At 36.0% G+C, this 15,215-nt stretch overlaps 1 protein-coding gene across 1 annotated transcript in view; it reads left to right on the top strand.

The window, feature by feature from the left end:
• The first annotated feature begins 246 nt into the window (after positions 1–246).
• LOC107099134 (helicase ARIP4-like) overlaps positions 247–15,215 on the top strand; it is an 84,589-nt gene continuing 69,620 nt past the window's right edge. The window contains exons 1-2 of the mRNA XM_015397134.1: positions 247–366; positions 9,028–9,233. The gene's annotated coding sequence lies outside the window, so the exon portion shown is untranslated. The remainder of the gene's footprint in view (positions 367–9,027; positions 9,234–15,215) is intronic.

Here is a 15,215-nt window from a genome sequence, read left to right as displayed (position 1 = left end):
CCCTATTAAACTGAAATAAAATTTAAAAATCCGTTTTTTTTTTGTTTGTTTTTTTCAATGGCGCTAATCCTCTTCCTAATATTTATGTTTGTTTTAGTTGCAGCTAAATAATCTCCGCGTTTCCTCTCTTCACCTCCATGCATGGCGAGGGACGCACATCACTTTGGATGCTCGTGCACTTCCGGGACTTTCGTAATATTGTGAGCAGGGCGCGTGCACGGCGGCAGGAGCGACCCTCCTCTTTTCAGGCAGAAACCGGTGAATCAGAGAAAGCGGCCAAGCCCTCTCTGCATCTCATTAGCGCTTTGAGCTTCTTGTATTTGTCTTTAAACTTGCAGAGTCTGACGGAAGAAACGCGGACGGAAGGTGAGAGATTCAGAGCGGCTGCTTATCTGTTGGTTTTTATCCATTTAAAAGTATTTTTTGTGTGTTGATGTGAGAGTGCGGATGGTTATGAATTGCTCCCCCCACAGCCACACAATGGAAGCATGCTGCACTCCGCTTCCTTCCTCCTGTCTGCATTGCTGCGTTTCAGCCTCCTTTCCTTTTTTATGTGACACCAGCTGTGACACATCTGTAGGGTTAGATATCCTCACCGATGACTCTGCTGACTCCTGACTGGTTAAACTTAAAACTAAGTCATATATAAAGATATATCTCTATATATACACTTTAATCTGGCTTATGCTGATTTGTACTTGGAGTGTCCTTATAGCCTCAGTGAACTCTGAGTGAGTGGATCTGGTTTCACTGAAGGTCAGAGGTTAAAGATCAAGTGGGGCTCACAGATGGAGCTGCTCTGTTCTACACAGCCTCTGTGTTTTTGAGGCAACCCGTTGAACCACCAACTGCTGGTTTTAAAAAACATCACAGTCTGCCGAAATCACATCCAATCTGGGATTCTGCAGGTTGAAGCAGTCCATTGAGAACACTGGAGTTCAGTTAAAGTTGGGTTCACTTAGCAGCAGAGTTAAGATCTGTTCTGGCTTTGCAAATTTTTGTTACGTTTTAACGAAAAAGAAACAGATGTGAAGTTTGGGTTAAGCTTTGACATAATGTAGTGTATGTTTATTTGTGTGTGAAAGATATAGATATAGCCAGATGCAAGACTTGGCATAAAATAGATTAGTTTATGAAACATTCATTCCAAATATGAATCTTTTTTGTTGATGTAAAACCACATTGATACATGGCATTTGTTTTGACTATAAAAATGTAAAAAAAAGGATCATGCCACTGATACTTTTAGTAAAGTCCTAGAGCAAATTAATTCCAAATGCACAAACCATTTCAATTCAGTTTATTGATATAGCGCCAATTCACCACACATGTCATCTCATGGCACTTTACAGTTCAACAGATCATACAGTCAAATTGATTCAAAGTTTTCTATCTAAGGAAAACCTGTTGATGGCATCGACTCATTGACTCAGATGCAATCCCTCACACTAAGCATGCTTGTAGCGACAGTGGAGAGGAAAAACTCCCTTTTAACAAGAAGAAACCTCCATCAGAATCAGGCCATCTGCCGAGGCCGACTGGGGTTCAAGGATACAGAAGCAGGGATACAAAAAGCAGCTGTAAAAGGCGGCCCCGTCCAGGAAACACACAGCCAGGCCAGACAAGCTCTGAGCCAACTCCCATGTCAGAGGATGAAGAGAGCACATCCAGCCAGTCATAATCAGAGAAACAGGACTACACTGAAAAACAGGCAGATCTTGAACATCTATAAACAAAGGTGTTGATGGCAGCAGCAAAGCTGATATTTCTCTCCAGGATGGTAGCAAACCAAACCAAATGCACTGTTGTTGTGCACTGCCGGTCAGCTGGAAGGTAGCAGAGCAGACCAATACTCCTTCCCCCTAGCCTAAAAGAAAGGCCAATTAGACAGTTTTTTGTGATTTTCGGCTATCCAATATAATATCGAGGTCAGTTTTGGGTATTGCAGGCCAACAACAACCTCAACAACTCTCCATTACTAAGGGGTGGATCTGTATTTTTCGGTTCAATTCGCATGTTTTCTTAGCCATAACAAGACTTTGATTGGCTACTCTATAAAGCTTGGAACTCAACACTAATCCAGACATTTAGAATTGAGAAAGCTTCCTGGATGGGAAGTGAAACGTCTTCAAACTTGGAAAACAAAGTCCAGTGGATTGTTTTTTTTTTAAACTTTTTTTTTTTTACTTTTTTTGGAATGACTATGACCTGCATGACTGAGAATGTTCACCAGCAATATTAAGCTTTCACTTCAATATATCTATTAGAAAACATTTTTTTTTTTTTTTTTATCAAAACAAAGAGGGTAAAGGGGCTACATCTGCACCACCACTCTGGTAGATAGCGCAGTGGAGCCCTTCTGCTGTGCGCCGCAGCACCATTTCTTTAGTTAAGGGGGTGATAGTAGTAGATAGTGCACTGATTCAAACCCCAAAAAACATGGATTCTGGTGAACATATACAGCACTTGCTTTTTTATCAATGTATTTCATTTTTATAGCTGGGTAAATTATCACAATATATATGGTGATATTGCAATATCATGGTAATATCATATTGAGACATGCCAAAACTCACCCCTAATAATTCTAGGGAGAAAAAAAGCATGAGGAGTCTTTTAAACAAAAAGACATGTACAATGGCTGAACATATGAATTGGAAAAGTTCTTGTTTCAAGGTGCTGTTTATTTTTATATCTGAACTGGAAAATGACACTTATGCATCAGGATTTCCCGTAGATCCTTTTGAAGATAATCCAGCAGTGTTTTTGAGTTTGAGTTGAAGAAACGCATCATAGTTCTTCCAAAACAGGTTGGATTATTTTCTCTGATGTGTGTTAGCTATTGTTTAGATATAAATATGTGTTTAAAAAACATCCAGTTTTTTTATTTTAATAAACATTTTTTTACCATTTAAAATATTTCCTTTACAAATGTTTCTACCACCTGATTTCTTAATTACCCACAGAGGTTTATTTTAAGCTTTTTCAAAGCCCGTTATTGTTCATACCCCTGGCAGGTTATAACTTGTCATTATTAAACATAAACATCTGATACTAATCAGAGTGATGTTTCTCTTTAATAATTATAAACAATTTAAAAATCTGATCAACTATTGGTTTCATTAAGATCTTTACTTTTATTAGAAATCTGTAGAGCTAAACAAGTAGTTTTCTTTTAAGCTCTATTCTATTATTATGTTCTATCTTCTCTCTTTCAGTCTGGATAACCAGTTCTGTGTGGGCTTTTTTTTTCATTGTTTATTTTGAAAAAAAGAGGATTTTCCACAAGCCTCTGACAATTTTTGTCTGTAAAGTTCTACATCTTGCCGCTCTCAGACTTGATTTGATCATTTTAATTTCCTATTTTTTTGCTAAAATAATGTGTTTGGTTTCAGGAAACCTTAGATGTAGACAACTTTTATTGTCATTTTCTAGAAACAGAGTGTATACAAATGGAAATTTCTTTTTGTACAGCTTTCAGACAGTAAAGGAGCAGCAGCTTAGCTAACCTATCTCATCCTCTAGGTTTTATAGAAATTAACAACTATGTCATTACAAATATCTTGCATGTATTTATGATTTCGTTTAGTAGATTTTAATATAATTTATTCCTTTCTCTTTTATCTAATGTATGTTCCATCGGCAGTCTTGCTTAGCATGATGGTTGTCTGCAAACTCCTCTCTAGATCCTTTAGACCTAAATTGTAATTTCTGATCTTAATCAGGGACAGTTTTGTTTCCCTTTTTTACCACATGGGGAAAAAAGTTAAGCACCAGTACTTGGTTCTGCTTCATTAAATCATTTATTTCTTGGTGGTTTAGAGGCATTGTTTAGACATGCCTCTTTAAGTTTAAACTCTTGTGACCTTCTTTATAAGACAATCAATCGACAGCGAAGACATGCTGGAATGTGAAGGATAAAATTAATTCTTATTTTTAATATGTTTATTCTGCCATTTGAGAAAAATAAACCGTGTGCCTGAAGCATTTAATTGTATTTTTGTTATTTTTATCCAAATATAAAACTTGTATTTAAGCACATAATCCAGCCTTATTATCAGAGGCAAAGCAAATATGTTTGTTTTACTCAAGAGCTCACAGTTATTTTTTAAAATCCTGGTCCAGTTTTACTAAAGTAATTTTTTTAACAAATAGGTTTTATTAAACCTGCTTTGCCATCTCACAGAATCCAAACTGTGCTCATAGAAATTTAACCCTACTCTTCTCAGATGCCGATTAAATATTAGTATTTTAGAGTATGATACCAATTTCTTTAATTAAATTCAAATTACTAATCTTAAAGGAGAAGTCCTCATCTCCATATTAATCTAAACTTTAATGTTTATCTAAAAGTCTCTGTGACCTTTTGAAAAAAGGAGGAAGGATGAGATCATTTTGGTCTGACTTAGTAAATATTTAACTACCGGTATACATTTTTGGCCTATGAGCACAACTGTTAAAAGTTCCCACTGGTCGATGAGGGAAACAGTAATTTCTATGTAATAAATACAGTAAAGTGATTTAAATTCAGCGCTTCAGACTGACAGATCAAAGTCAGTGCATGCATTTTGCAATTAACCCAGTTATCAAACAATGATGTCAAATTCAACTTGCCATTCAAATTGTTTGCAAGTTTTCTATCTTAGGAAACCCAGCAGTTTGCATCGAGTTGTTGACTTGCAGGATGTTCTGCTCCTGGAAAAGCATGTATTGACAGTACAGTCACTTGATTTATGTCACTGCCTTTCAGCAGTCTGCTATACTTAGCATGCATGTAAAAAACAGAGGAAAGAGCATTCAACAACAATAACAGGTAGAAATCTCCAGCAGAACCATGTTTAAGAAAAATAATCTTTAGCCATGACTGACCATGGGTTTGAGAAGAAAGAATCTACATGCAGGAAAAAATAGAAACACAGTTGATCTGATCCATGCTTTCTATAGGGAAGGAAAACATAAACGGTTAATGGTAGCTGGAGCTCCTATAGTGGCTTTATCTACAGGAGAAAAATGCTAAACAGATTTCTTTTAAACAGATGAGCTCTGAGCGAGTTTTCAAGTCTAGAAGATGAAATTTAGGCACAATAAAAGTTCAACTAAAAGCTCTTTCTACAAGAGAAACAGAGATGACCAATAAAAGAAAGAGCCTAGTGTGTCATATAGAAATTGAGTGTAAAGTTGCTGACAGCAGTAGCTCCGTATGTCTCCCCCTCTAGGAAGGTGTCACAACTAAACAAAACATTGAGCTAAATGTAGCTATTTTGAAGAGAAAAATATAGATAGAATATAAGATTAAAGATGAAATAACAGGAAAAAATGCAAATTGTGAGGGTAGTAGGAAAGTGTAGCAGAGTAAGGAATAGAGTTTTGGACTCTTAGAAATAAAAGTAGAATAAAAGATTTCTGTGCAGCCTGTCACATATTCACGCAGCCTGGAGGCATTCTAGGTGCAATCAAACCAAGACAACAAACTTTATGATTGAACTGAATTATTGTGGCATTAATAGAGTATGAAATAGAAAACAACCAATATTTACTTTTGTTGTAGCAATCTGAGATACAAAACTTTCTTGTTTTTCAAAATATATTCTCAATCTCAGAAGCCACAATTAATATATAATATATTTTGAAAAACAAGAAAGTTTTGTATCTCAGATTGCTACATTTGTGATATTTATTTTTCTTTTTTTTTTTCTTTTTTTTTTGCTGATTTTACGTAGTCTTAAATGCTATTCAAGAATTATATGAATGCAGCCTGCCAGAATGGGTGGTTAATGCATTTGGGGAGTATTTCATTGGAGCTGAATTGCTGCTAATTAGAATCCTCTTCCTGCCGTCTTGATGTTTTACCCACATTTTTCATTAATAAGGTTGTAACTGTTCAAGAGTCTGATTTGATTCAAATCATAAATGCATCCCTTATGTCGTTCGTTTCCCCCCGAGCCTTAAAAACAGATATTATCAAACAATTGTTATTTAAAAAAACCTTGGACAAATTGGTCCTGCAGAACTACAGACCCATCTCAAACCTTCCCTACATCAGTAAGATTATTGAAAAAGTTGTATTTAAACGCCTTCTTAACAAAGACCAACTGCTTTGATGTCAGAAATGGGGCATCTGTTGTCGACAAGTCATCTCTCTGTAATGGGTTTGTTCTACACAGCCACTGAGCCAGGTGAGTCCATCTACAAAGGATAAACCAGATTGGACTCACCGGGCTCAGTACCTGTGTACTGTAGAACAAAAACATGACATAGAGATGACTTGTTGACTGCGATCCCCCATCTCTGTTTGATGTCTTCCAGTTAGGTTTCCGTGCCAACCACAGTACAGAGAATGTCCTGATTAAGGTGTTCAATGACACCTGTTTAAATCCAGACTCTGGAAGAACGACAGTGCTGGTATTATTGTAACCTCAGTGCAGCGTTTGATATTGTTGTTCCCTCAATTGTATATGAGAATCTGGAAAACTGGGTCGGCCTTTTTGGTACAGCCCTGGACTGGTTTAAATCCTACCTGAATGACAGGGACTTTTATGTGTCAGTAGGGAACTATAAATCAGAGACCAGAAAAATCACATTTGGGGTTCCTCAAGGCTCAATTCTGGGCACCTTCCTATTCAAAATCTACATGCTCCCCTTGACTCAGATTATAGCAAACAACAAGATAATTTACCATAACTATGCAGACGTCACACAGCTTTACATCACAATGTCAACAGGTGACTATGAAACCCATCAGAGGGTTGGCTAAATGCTTCAAAAACAGATCAATACGTGGATGCAACATTATTTCCTTCAACTGAATAAAAACAGAAGTGAGGTAATAATCTTCGGAGCTGATTATGGCCGAAATTTTGGTGTTTGATGGACTCAGAGCTGAACCTTCAAAGGCACATAAAGGCAATTACTAAAGCCCCTGTCACACCTTGACGGCTTTAAAAAAATCTGGCAAAAACGCTGGTATATGTTGGATAAGTTATGGGTCAGTTTTGTATCAGTTATGAGCACACTGAAGGAAACTGGCACACGTCAACATGTGGCAAGAAATTTCGTAGAGCATGCTTAAAATTTCTTGACGTATTCCAGCGTATGCTCCTACGTGGGCAATAGGTAACAGGTATGTTATCTGATCGTTCAACTACGTTAAATGTAAGTTACTAATAAGGTAGTGTCCAGCTTATCCAAAACCTATGAGTACCCTGTGCATAACTTATGTGTAACTTATCAAGAACTTATCTCCAAGGCATATCGACGTATTTGAAGTGTTCCAGACGACTGTTGAATATGTTTCTAACTTACATCTACTGTTTAATCCTCCAGACTTCATCCCCATCATAGGGTGAACGTGAAGGTAAGGTGTGATGGATGCTTCCTGCTTTCAAACCCACGGTCACAACCAACAAACTTCCCAACAGACATGACACTGAATCTGCTGTGACTGCAAAATCTACTTCTTTTTTTTTCTGTTTTTATTTATGTATATAAAATTTTTTTTTTGTTGGCAGGCGCTAAACAGGAGCTAGGTTAATACCGTGATCAAAGAAATCTTTTTATGAAGGCCAGGCGCCTCCTGGCACATTGCTGCCCCTCTTAGGACACTGGCTTTATGCATAAGTTAGGCTGTTGTTGGACATAAGTTCTGGACTTGAACTGAATACTCTATGTATACGTCCAAAATTGAAAAAATACATAGAAAGTTCAGCATATGCCAGCGTTTTAGGAGATTCTGGGACGTCAGGCATACGCTGTCTAAATCGTCAAGGTGTGACAGGGGCTTACGGTAAGTCTGCCTTTTATGACCTGAAGAACATCTCCAGGATTTAAGGACTAATGTCCAAGCAGGATCTACAAAAACTCCTTTATGCATTTATCTTTAGTAGAATTGATTACTGTAACAGTGTCTCCATAGGCTTGTCTAAAAATCCATCAGACAGCTGCAGCTGATCCGAAACCCTTCTGCTCTCACTAGCAGTAAGAAAGTAGAGCACATCAGCCCGGTTGTGGTCCAACTGTTTTAATTGCTTTGCTACCTGTTTTTAGCATGTTTTTATCTTTATTTGCTTTTATTCTACTTTTATTTTTCTTCTATTTTAATGTAAAGCACTGAATTGCCCTTTTACTGAATTTATCTATACAAATAAACTTGCTTTGCCTTGGAACAGAAATTTTTTGATACTTTTTTCTTGTAGTAAAACTTTTTATCTTTAGTTTCATAGTAAATAGAACCAGATCTATCCAGAGCATCTAAATGAGGTTTTAAATAATTCATTAAACTTGGCCAAATAAAGCTTCTTTTTTTTTTCAAATCCTGCTCTAATTGCTGAAACCAGAATACTAATTTATCTTTATCCCCAAAATTTCCTTTTTCTTCCTCCAAAAATACAAACCACAACTAAATACTTAATGTACTTAATGAAAATAGTCCATGCATTGTTTATATATAAAAATACCCATATAACGTTTTGTTATTTCAATTTTTAGAAGGGTTGACTTCTGTACTTTTGACTGACAGATTTTGACCAATGTGAGGCAGCTGTTAGACAACTGAGGTTTATTTTTAAATAAACCCAAAATCCCTGTGCTGAGGAAAAAAAAAACTGATAAGACAAGAACTTAATTTATAAAGTTGAATATTGTAATTGGATTTCAGCACAGTGCAGCTATTTCAACAAAGTACAGCTATCTTGATTCATGCTCCAGTTATCAGATAAAACGAATTTAGAAATTAGCTTTTCAAAATGGATTTTCCACACTTTTAACAAAACATGTTCTGTGTTTAAAAAACCAAACATCTCATTGCGAGGAAAAGGATTTCTGTGTAGAAACCTGGTTGGATTTTATTTTGCTCCAAAGCAATGTGCATTTGATCAAACTCCTGCAACATCTCACCATCCTGGATTGTTTTAGAAGTGTTTCACCATTTGACCTGAACAGTTTTCTTACACTTGTTGTCTCTTCATTCAAGGCAGATATGTTGCCCTCATGCTAAAACATCTCTCGTTTTGTTTTTCTGTTTTTATGAAGGTCGTTAGAAGAAAATGGTGTCAACACAGACAGCCGACAGAGGTGACCTTTCCCCTGCAGTCCCTGGTGAACCTAAACAACCCGAGTGAACCTGTTTAACCCTTTCTGATTGGCTGGACAGCTGCCAGCAACATCCAATTGGCGTTGGTTCTAGGTGGTGGAATTTGATCCTACTCCTGCTGCATCCCAGCACTTCCCCCTCTGAGGTACAAATCCCCATAATATAAAGGATAAGGAACATCAACAAAAACTTTTCATTGTTTTCTCTAACATTTGAGAAGTTGTATTAGTTTTTCGCTCTGCATTGAACTATTTTGCAGATATATTGTTTTATTTTTATTTCCGTTAACCCAGGTGGATAAGCTTTACACTTCAGAAAGTTGGGATTAGCTCAGGAATGTATGTGTAAAAATATCTGAGTTGTTGAAAGCAACCTGTTTCCGGTCAAGAGTGTTTTCTTTTTGAGGGCTTCTACTTTTGTGTTTGTGTGACCTCTTAGCGAGTGATTGGAAGCACGGGCTAAATCATGTTTACTCTGTAGGGTTAATAAGCTCAAAGACATATGAATAATGCTCTGTATGACTGAGCTATAATTTTGTGGGGTTTTTCAAATACCAAATTAACTTTGACGCTGATTTCTCTTGGAGTAAATTAACTGATGTTTATATTTAAAAGTTATTCATCTTTTTTGTCACAAATGCTTTAAAAAGATCTCTAATATACAACACACATTTTAAAAGAGGTATCATTCTTTACATGAGATACCATAGAAATATTAGGCAGCAATAGATTTTTTTATGTTTTGAAAATTAAAATGCATAATCGAATCAGGAAGACTTTGCTATTTTTTAACCCCTTAAATGTTACCATTGTAATTAAGTCTCTATTGTATTTTAAAGCAAAAAATGACATCTACGTTTTATTTGTTTTATTTATTATCAACTTTGTGAATTAATATAGGTTTAGAATTGAATAGAAATACTTTTGCTACTTTTAAAATTTGAAACACCTCTGACCCTTTGTTTTTCCACAATGGCAAAGACATATAGATGGAATACACCAGACCTTCACAGTAGACATAATAGGAATATATATTTAATCAAAATTTAAGCTGTAAAGCAGAAGAGAAAAACCTTATAAAAAGTGAAAAAAATGCAGTGCAACGATTAGGCATATTCAGATAATAATTGAATGTTCAAGTTAAATAGAAGAAAGACAGCAGCCTGTTCCCAGAATATTGTAAAAAGGTAAGAATCAAGCAAAAAAAAGCTGTGTAACATACATGATTTTACAATTTGGAAACCAAAGAAGAGGAACCTGTGGAACCAGCACTATGATGGTAAACACTTGCTGGATTTGTTGACATTATGAAGTCTAACATCAACTAGAAGGGAGGACCTGAAGAAGCGCTCCTTAGAGCATCTAGGATTCAGCACTCTATAACTGAAAGAGCTCTCTCTGCTCTGCAATAGCTCTATGCAACAGGAAAGACACTTTTTTTTCTTAAATTTTTTAAATTCGGCCATTTGTCTCCCATCGCATGCACTGTTTCCGGGGAGCTTCTTAGGACAGAGCTGGTCCTCCTGATGAGCTTATCCCTCCCCTTCCTCTCAGCTACAGATGTGGATGAAATCTATATTAACTTTATATTTGAATTCTTTGCACAGAGTAAAGGTTCTTCTGTCACATAGAATCCTAATAAAAAAGTTCAAGTGGTCTGAATACTAATACTAATCTTATCACTGTATATAATACTTTTAAGAAGCACTTTATATCACAATTAAAATAAATGCAACTGTGAGACTCAACACAGTAGTTTTCTTAAACATGTTAAGTAAAAATAAAAACGCTTCAGTCTGTCAATAATACTGAGTTTCGTGTTAAATGAGAAAGTTCTCTTGTTGAAATAATCTCAGATCTCATTTAATACTTGTTTAAATGTTCCTTGAGGTTGCATATCTTGTAATTATTTTATTTTTTCACAATTTCACAACTTTCGGCATTAGGAAAACGCCTACAGTACTACATAAGAAAATAATTTCCATGCATGCAGTGAGGTTTTTTTTTCTAATTGTTATGCTAAGAATTTGGAGATTTAATTAGCCAGACCTCCACATATTTAAAAGACTGTTAAGTATTTCAACAAGTAGACTCCCTGTTGGCAGATCTGTCTTTTATGTGGATTATTATAAGAAAGTTGTTTTTAATCAGCTTCTCTTTTTTCTGTTTTTATTGTGTTGACATTATATCACATTTTTAAAAACATCTTGTATAACTTTTTTCTATTCTGACTGAACTCTGCAAAGGCATTATTAGCCAGATATTATGTAAAGCAGCTTATATAAGCTGCTGCTTTTTCACTGACCTCTACTTTTATAATCAGTTTTGTCATTCTTTTCTTTTTCTCTGAGGGTTGCTAAGATGTAATTACATGTTTTTCTAGGTGCATATTTTTCCTGCATAGCAGTGATTTAGTCAGTGTGTAGGCAGAAAACGTTTTAAGTTAATCCAAAATCGGTCTTTTTAAAGGGAGGCCTACCAAACCCACCAAACACTTGACTGGAGATTTGATTTAAAGAAGCAATAAGCCCAACATATTGAGAAATGCATTTCACAAGAGATAACAATATCCATAGTAATTTTATAGTTGATGTACTTTTTGTTTGTTCTTGTTTAGAAAACAATAGTATTGGTCTGAATAATAATGGAAATTACATATCACCAGAATGATTGACAGTTAGGAGGACCGCTTTTTTTAGATGATCCACCTTGAAATAAAAGATTGTTCTCTAAACCAGTTTGCAGATGCAGAGTTTCACAGCAGCATTGCAGACTTTGGTTTGGGGCATTAAACTGTCATGAGTAACATCACTGTACCACAGATGGAGACATTTTTAAGTGTTACCTTCCCACTCCTACATTCTTTTACAGAAGCAGGATGGGCTGCATTGGCTAATATAAAACTGTGTTTCTGAGACATGTTTGTGAGAGAAAATTACTGCATGTCCTTAAATCATCATCTAATACTATTATTTACAATGTAATATAGCTTTGAAATAGTTCTGTGTTTGCCTTTGATATTACAACAGGTCTGTCACAAGTCATAAATTCCATTTTGCATTTAAAATAGGAAAAGGTTCATCTAAAATGCAGCTGTCTCTGTTTGTGTACGTTCAGTTGCATAAAGACACATCTTTATGTATATTTAAAGTTCAAGGTTTTTGAAAAACGTAGAAACTTTATGTTCATTTTTTTACTTTTGTTTTATCTTTTATATAGATTTTTCTTTTTTTATGGTGTCTAATGATTTCAAAGGCATCAGGGCTCTTAGTTTTTATTTAACAGATGAAATTTAGGTTATTCCCCCCCCTACCCCCTGTGGTATTAGTAGAATGTTATCTGGGACATTAGGGGGACAGGGTGCTACCCTCCCCCTGCCTCTTCCTAACCCATCATGTCCTTTTCTCTGTCATTTCCCCTACTCTGCATTACATTTTATTTCATCTTATATCTAACAAAATGTTCCCTTCTAAAGTGTATGTTTTACAGTTTTGTTTCAAAAAATATGCTTTTATTTTATCTGCCTTGTTAGTCCTTGGCCTTGTTAGATACAATGCAAGTGTGATAAACCAAGAATTAAATGAAAATCATTCACACATTCAATTTCAAATGAAGGGTTTTTTTAATTTAAGCCACAGAAAAACAAAACAAAAAAATAAATAAAAGAACTCTACTTAAAAGAACTAGTAAAAAAAAAAAAAAAAAACCTTTAAAACAACAAACCAATTAAATGAGACAAAAGGGGAAACTAAAAGGAGATAGATACAAATTTAGCTGCTTCGGATCAGTAGGCGATTGACTCTCACTCTGTGTTCTTGTTCCAACCTTCAGTTCTCCTGCATCAGTGCCTGGTTTGCCAATGCTAATGCTTACAAAAGATTAGCATTAGCAAACATGTAAATTACCTGCCCAAGTGCCTGGCTTCTGAACCCCTTTGCTTCCTTAAGTCGGCACCAAGCTCACAAGCTTTTTTGTCTTAGAACCTGATCTATGCAGCACAGAGAAGAAACCAGTTCTCAGCACCATCACCGAGCTACTAGGATCTGGCAAAGCCTGAGCTCCATTTCCTGTGACTTCAACCAACTATTCCTATTGGTGCAAAATGCTTTTGTGTCGACATTGCAACCAGAGATCAAAATGTATACATTTATATAAGTTTTTAGGAATTACAAAAAAAGTAAATTCCATTATTTATATGCAATGTTTTATCAGTACTTTACTCTAGCCAGCAGCTAGACAGTCTGTAGCTGTATTTTGTTATAAATAATTTTGATGAAAACCTTTAAATATTAACTGATTAGTATATGGAGAGGTGTCAAACACAGAAAAACTAACCCCCTCAAAGCTGATCATTTTTTGCATTCATTCCTCAAGATACTATTTTTTATATTATATAAGCTTTCTTCTGACTACAAAGAAAAAGCCTCTTGACTAGTCAAATGGCTTTTTTAACAAAACTGTTGTGATCAATGCAATAACCTTGGTGAAATTGATGGGTTTAAGTTTCTTCTCCTCTGAATATGAGCCATTTTCTAATGACAAGGTTTCCCAAGTCATATTTTCAAAAAAATGTCCAAACGTACACTCAGCCAATCTCTGCTTTATTTGTCATATTTGTTTGTAGTTTTTTTTTTTTTTTNATGGACCAAACTCCCTGAGGAATGCTTCCAGCACCTTGTTGAATCTATGCCACGAAGAATTGAGGCAGTTCTGAAGGCAAAAGGGGGTCCAACCCGTTACTAGCATGGGGTACCTAATAAAGTGGCCGGTGAGTGTAGATTACATGTGTTAAAGTTGAGGTTCTGTTTGAGAGTCATTTTTATAAAAGGAAGTGTTATTTAAAGAGGGTATTCTGTGCATTGATCATCTCTAAATGCAATTTTGTACAACCCTTTGCCTTAAAAATTCAGTGTCAGAATCCACCTGTTTATAATTTTATTTCAATGGAAATAAATACTTTCATTGAAGGCCATCTTTAAAGCATAAATCATGCACTAGTTTTTGTGGGGCAATAGCTTATTTTAGACGGTGTAGTAGTTACATCCACTTCTGTCACATGACTAAATCTGAACTAATGCACTTTGTTCTTCATTCACAACATAACTTCTTGATTATATTCAAGAAGTTATTTGATCTCCATAAACCAAATAATCATTAGAGAAATAAGAAAACCTTATTAAGCTGTAGTACAAACCTGTCTCTTTTGCAGTCAAAGCAAACAAACAAAGTTAAGGAAATTAAATGGAAACCATTTCCTTTAAAAACACATTAGTAACTAAACCAAATTTGTTTGTTTCTTGTCTTAAAGGTATTAGGAAGGATTTTTGCGAAGTTTTTAAAAGACCTGCCCACTTAAAAAAAACACACAACCCAGTACCCACTCCTGAGAGGGAACGCCTATTAAATGCGTGCGAGAGCAACCCATTTCTTCTAGTGCAGGCGGTTGCTGTGATCATAGCTCATACAAGCTTACTGTGTCCGAAAGTCCGCCCTAACCCCTAAATCCCTAAGTCACTATATATAGAGCAGGGACTGTATAGTGGAGTCTATAGCAAACTCGGCTAACTTACGATTCGGCGACATTATCACTCCTTTTTGCCCCCCGTTGGTCACGTAACTCCTTCTCCACCGCGCGGTGCCTGTGCCATCTTTGTTATTAGTTGCCACAGTCGGGTAGGGACAGCCATGGCGACAGCGGGCTGCTGCTGCAAGGAGAGCTCTCCACGCAAAGCATTTTGGGATATATCTGCCTCTTCCTTTTCTTCTCATGCACTTCGTAGACATTTTTTCTCTCATGCAATCAAAGAACCACTGTGAGAAAGGTGAGCTTCAATGACTGTTTAAAACCGTAGCTCACCACACACAAATGCCTGAAAGTGTGCATGCGCAGAAAAAGATAGTTATCTGGGGACAAGCATGTAGGACGGCCTTACTTAAACATATCACCAGAATGATTGACAGTTAGGAGGACCGCTTTTTTAGATGATCCACCTTGAAATAAAAGATTGTTCTCTAAACCAGTTTGCAGATGCAGAGTTTCACAGCAGCATATCAGACTTTGGTTTGGGGCATTAAACTGTCATGAGTAACATCACTGTACCACAGATGGAGACATTTTTAAGTGTTAC

Source organism: Cyprinodon variegatus, unplaced genomic scaffold (genome assembly GCF_000732505.1).
Source record: "Cyprinodon variegatus isolate N-32 unplaced genomic scaffold, C_variegatus-1.0 Scaffold839, whole genome shotgun sequence".
NCBI classification, from domain to species: Eukaryota; Metazoa; Chordata; class Actinopteri; order Cyprinodontiformes; family Cyprinodontidae; genus Cyprinodon; species Cyprinodon variegatus.
This window is presented reverse-complemented; position numbering and strand designations above follow the sequence as displayed.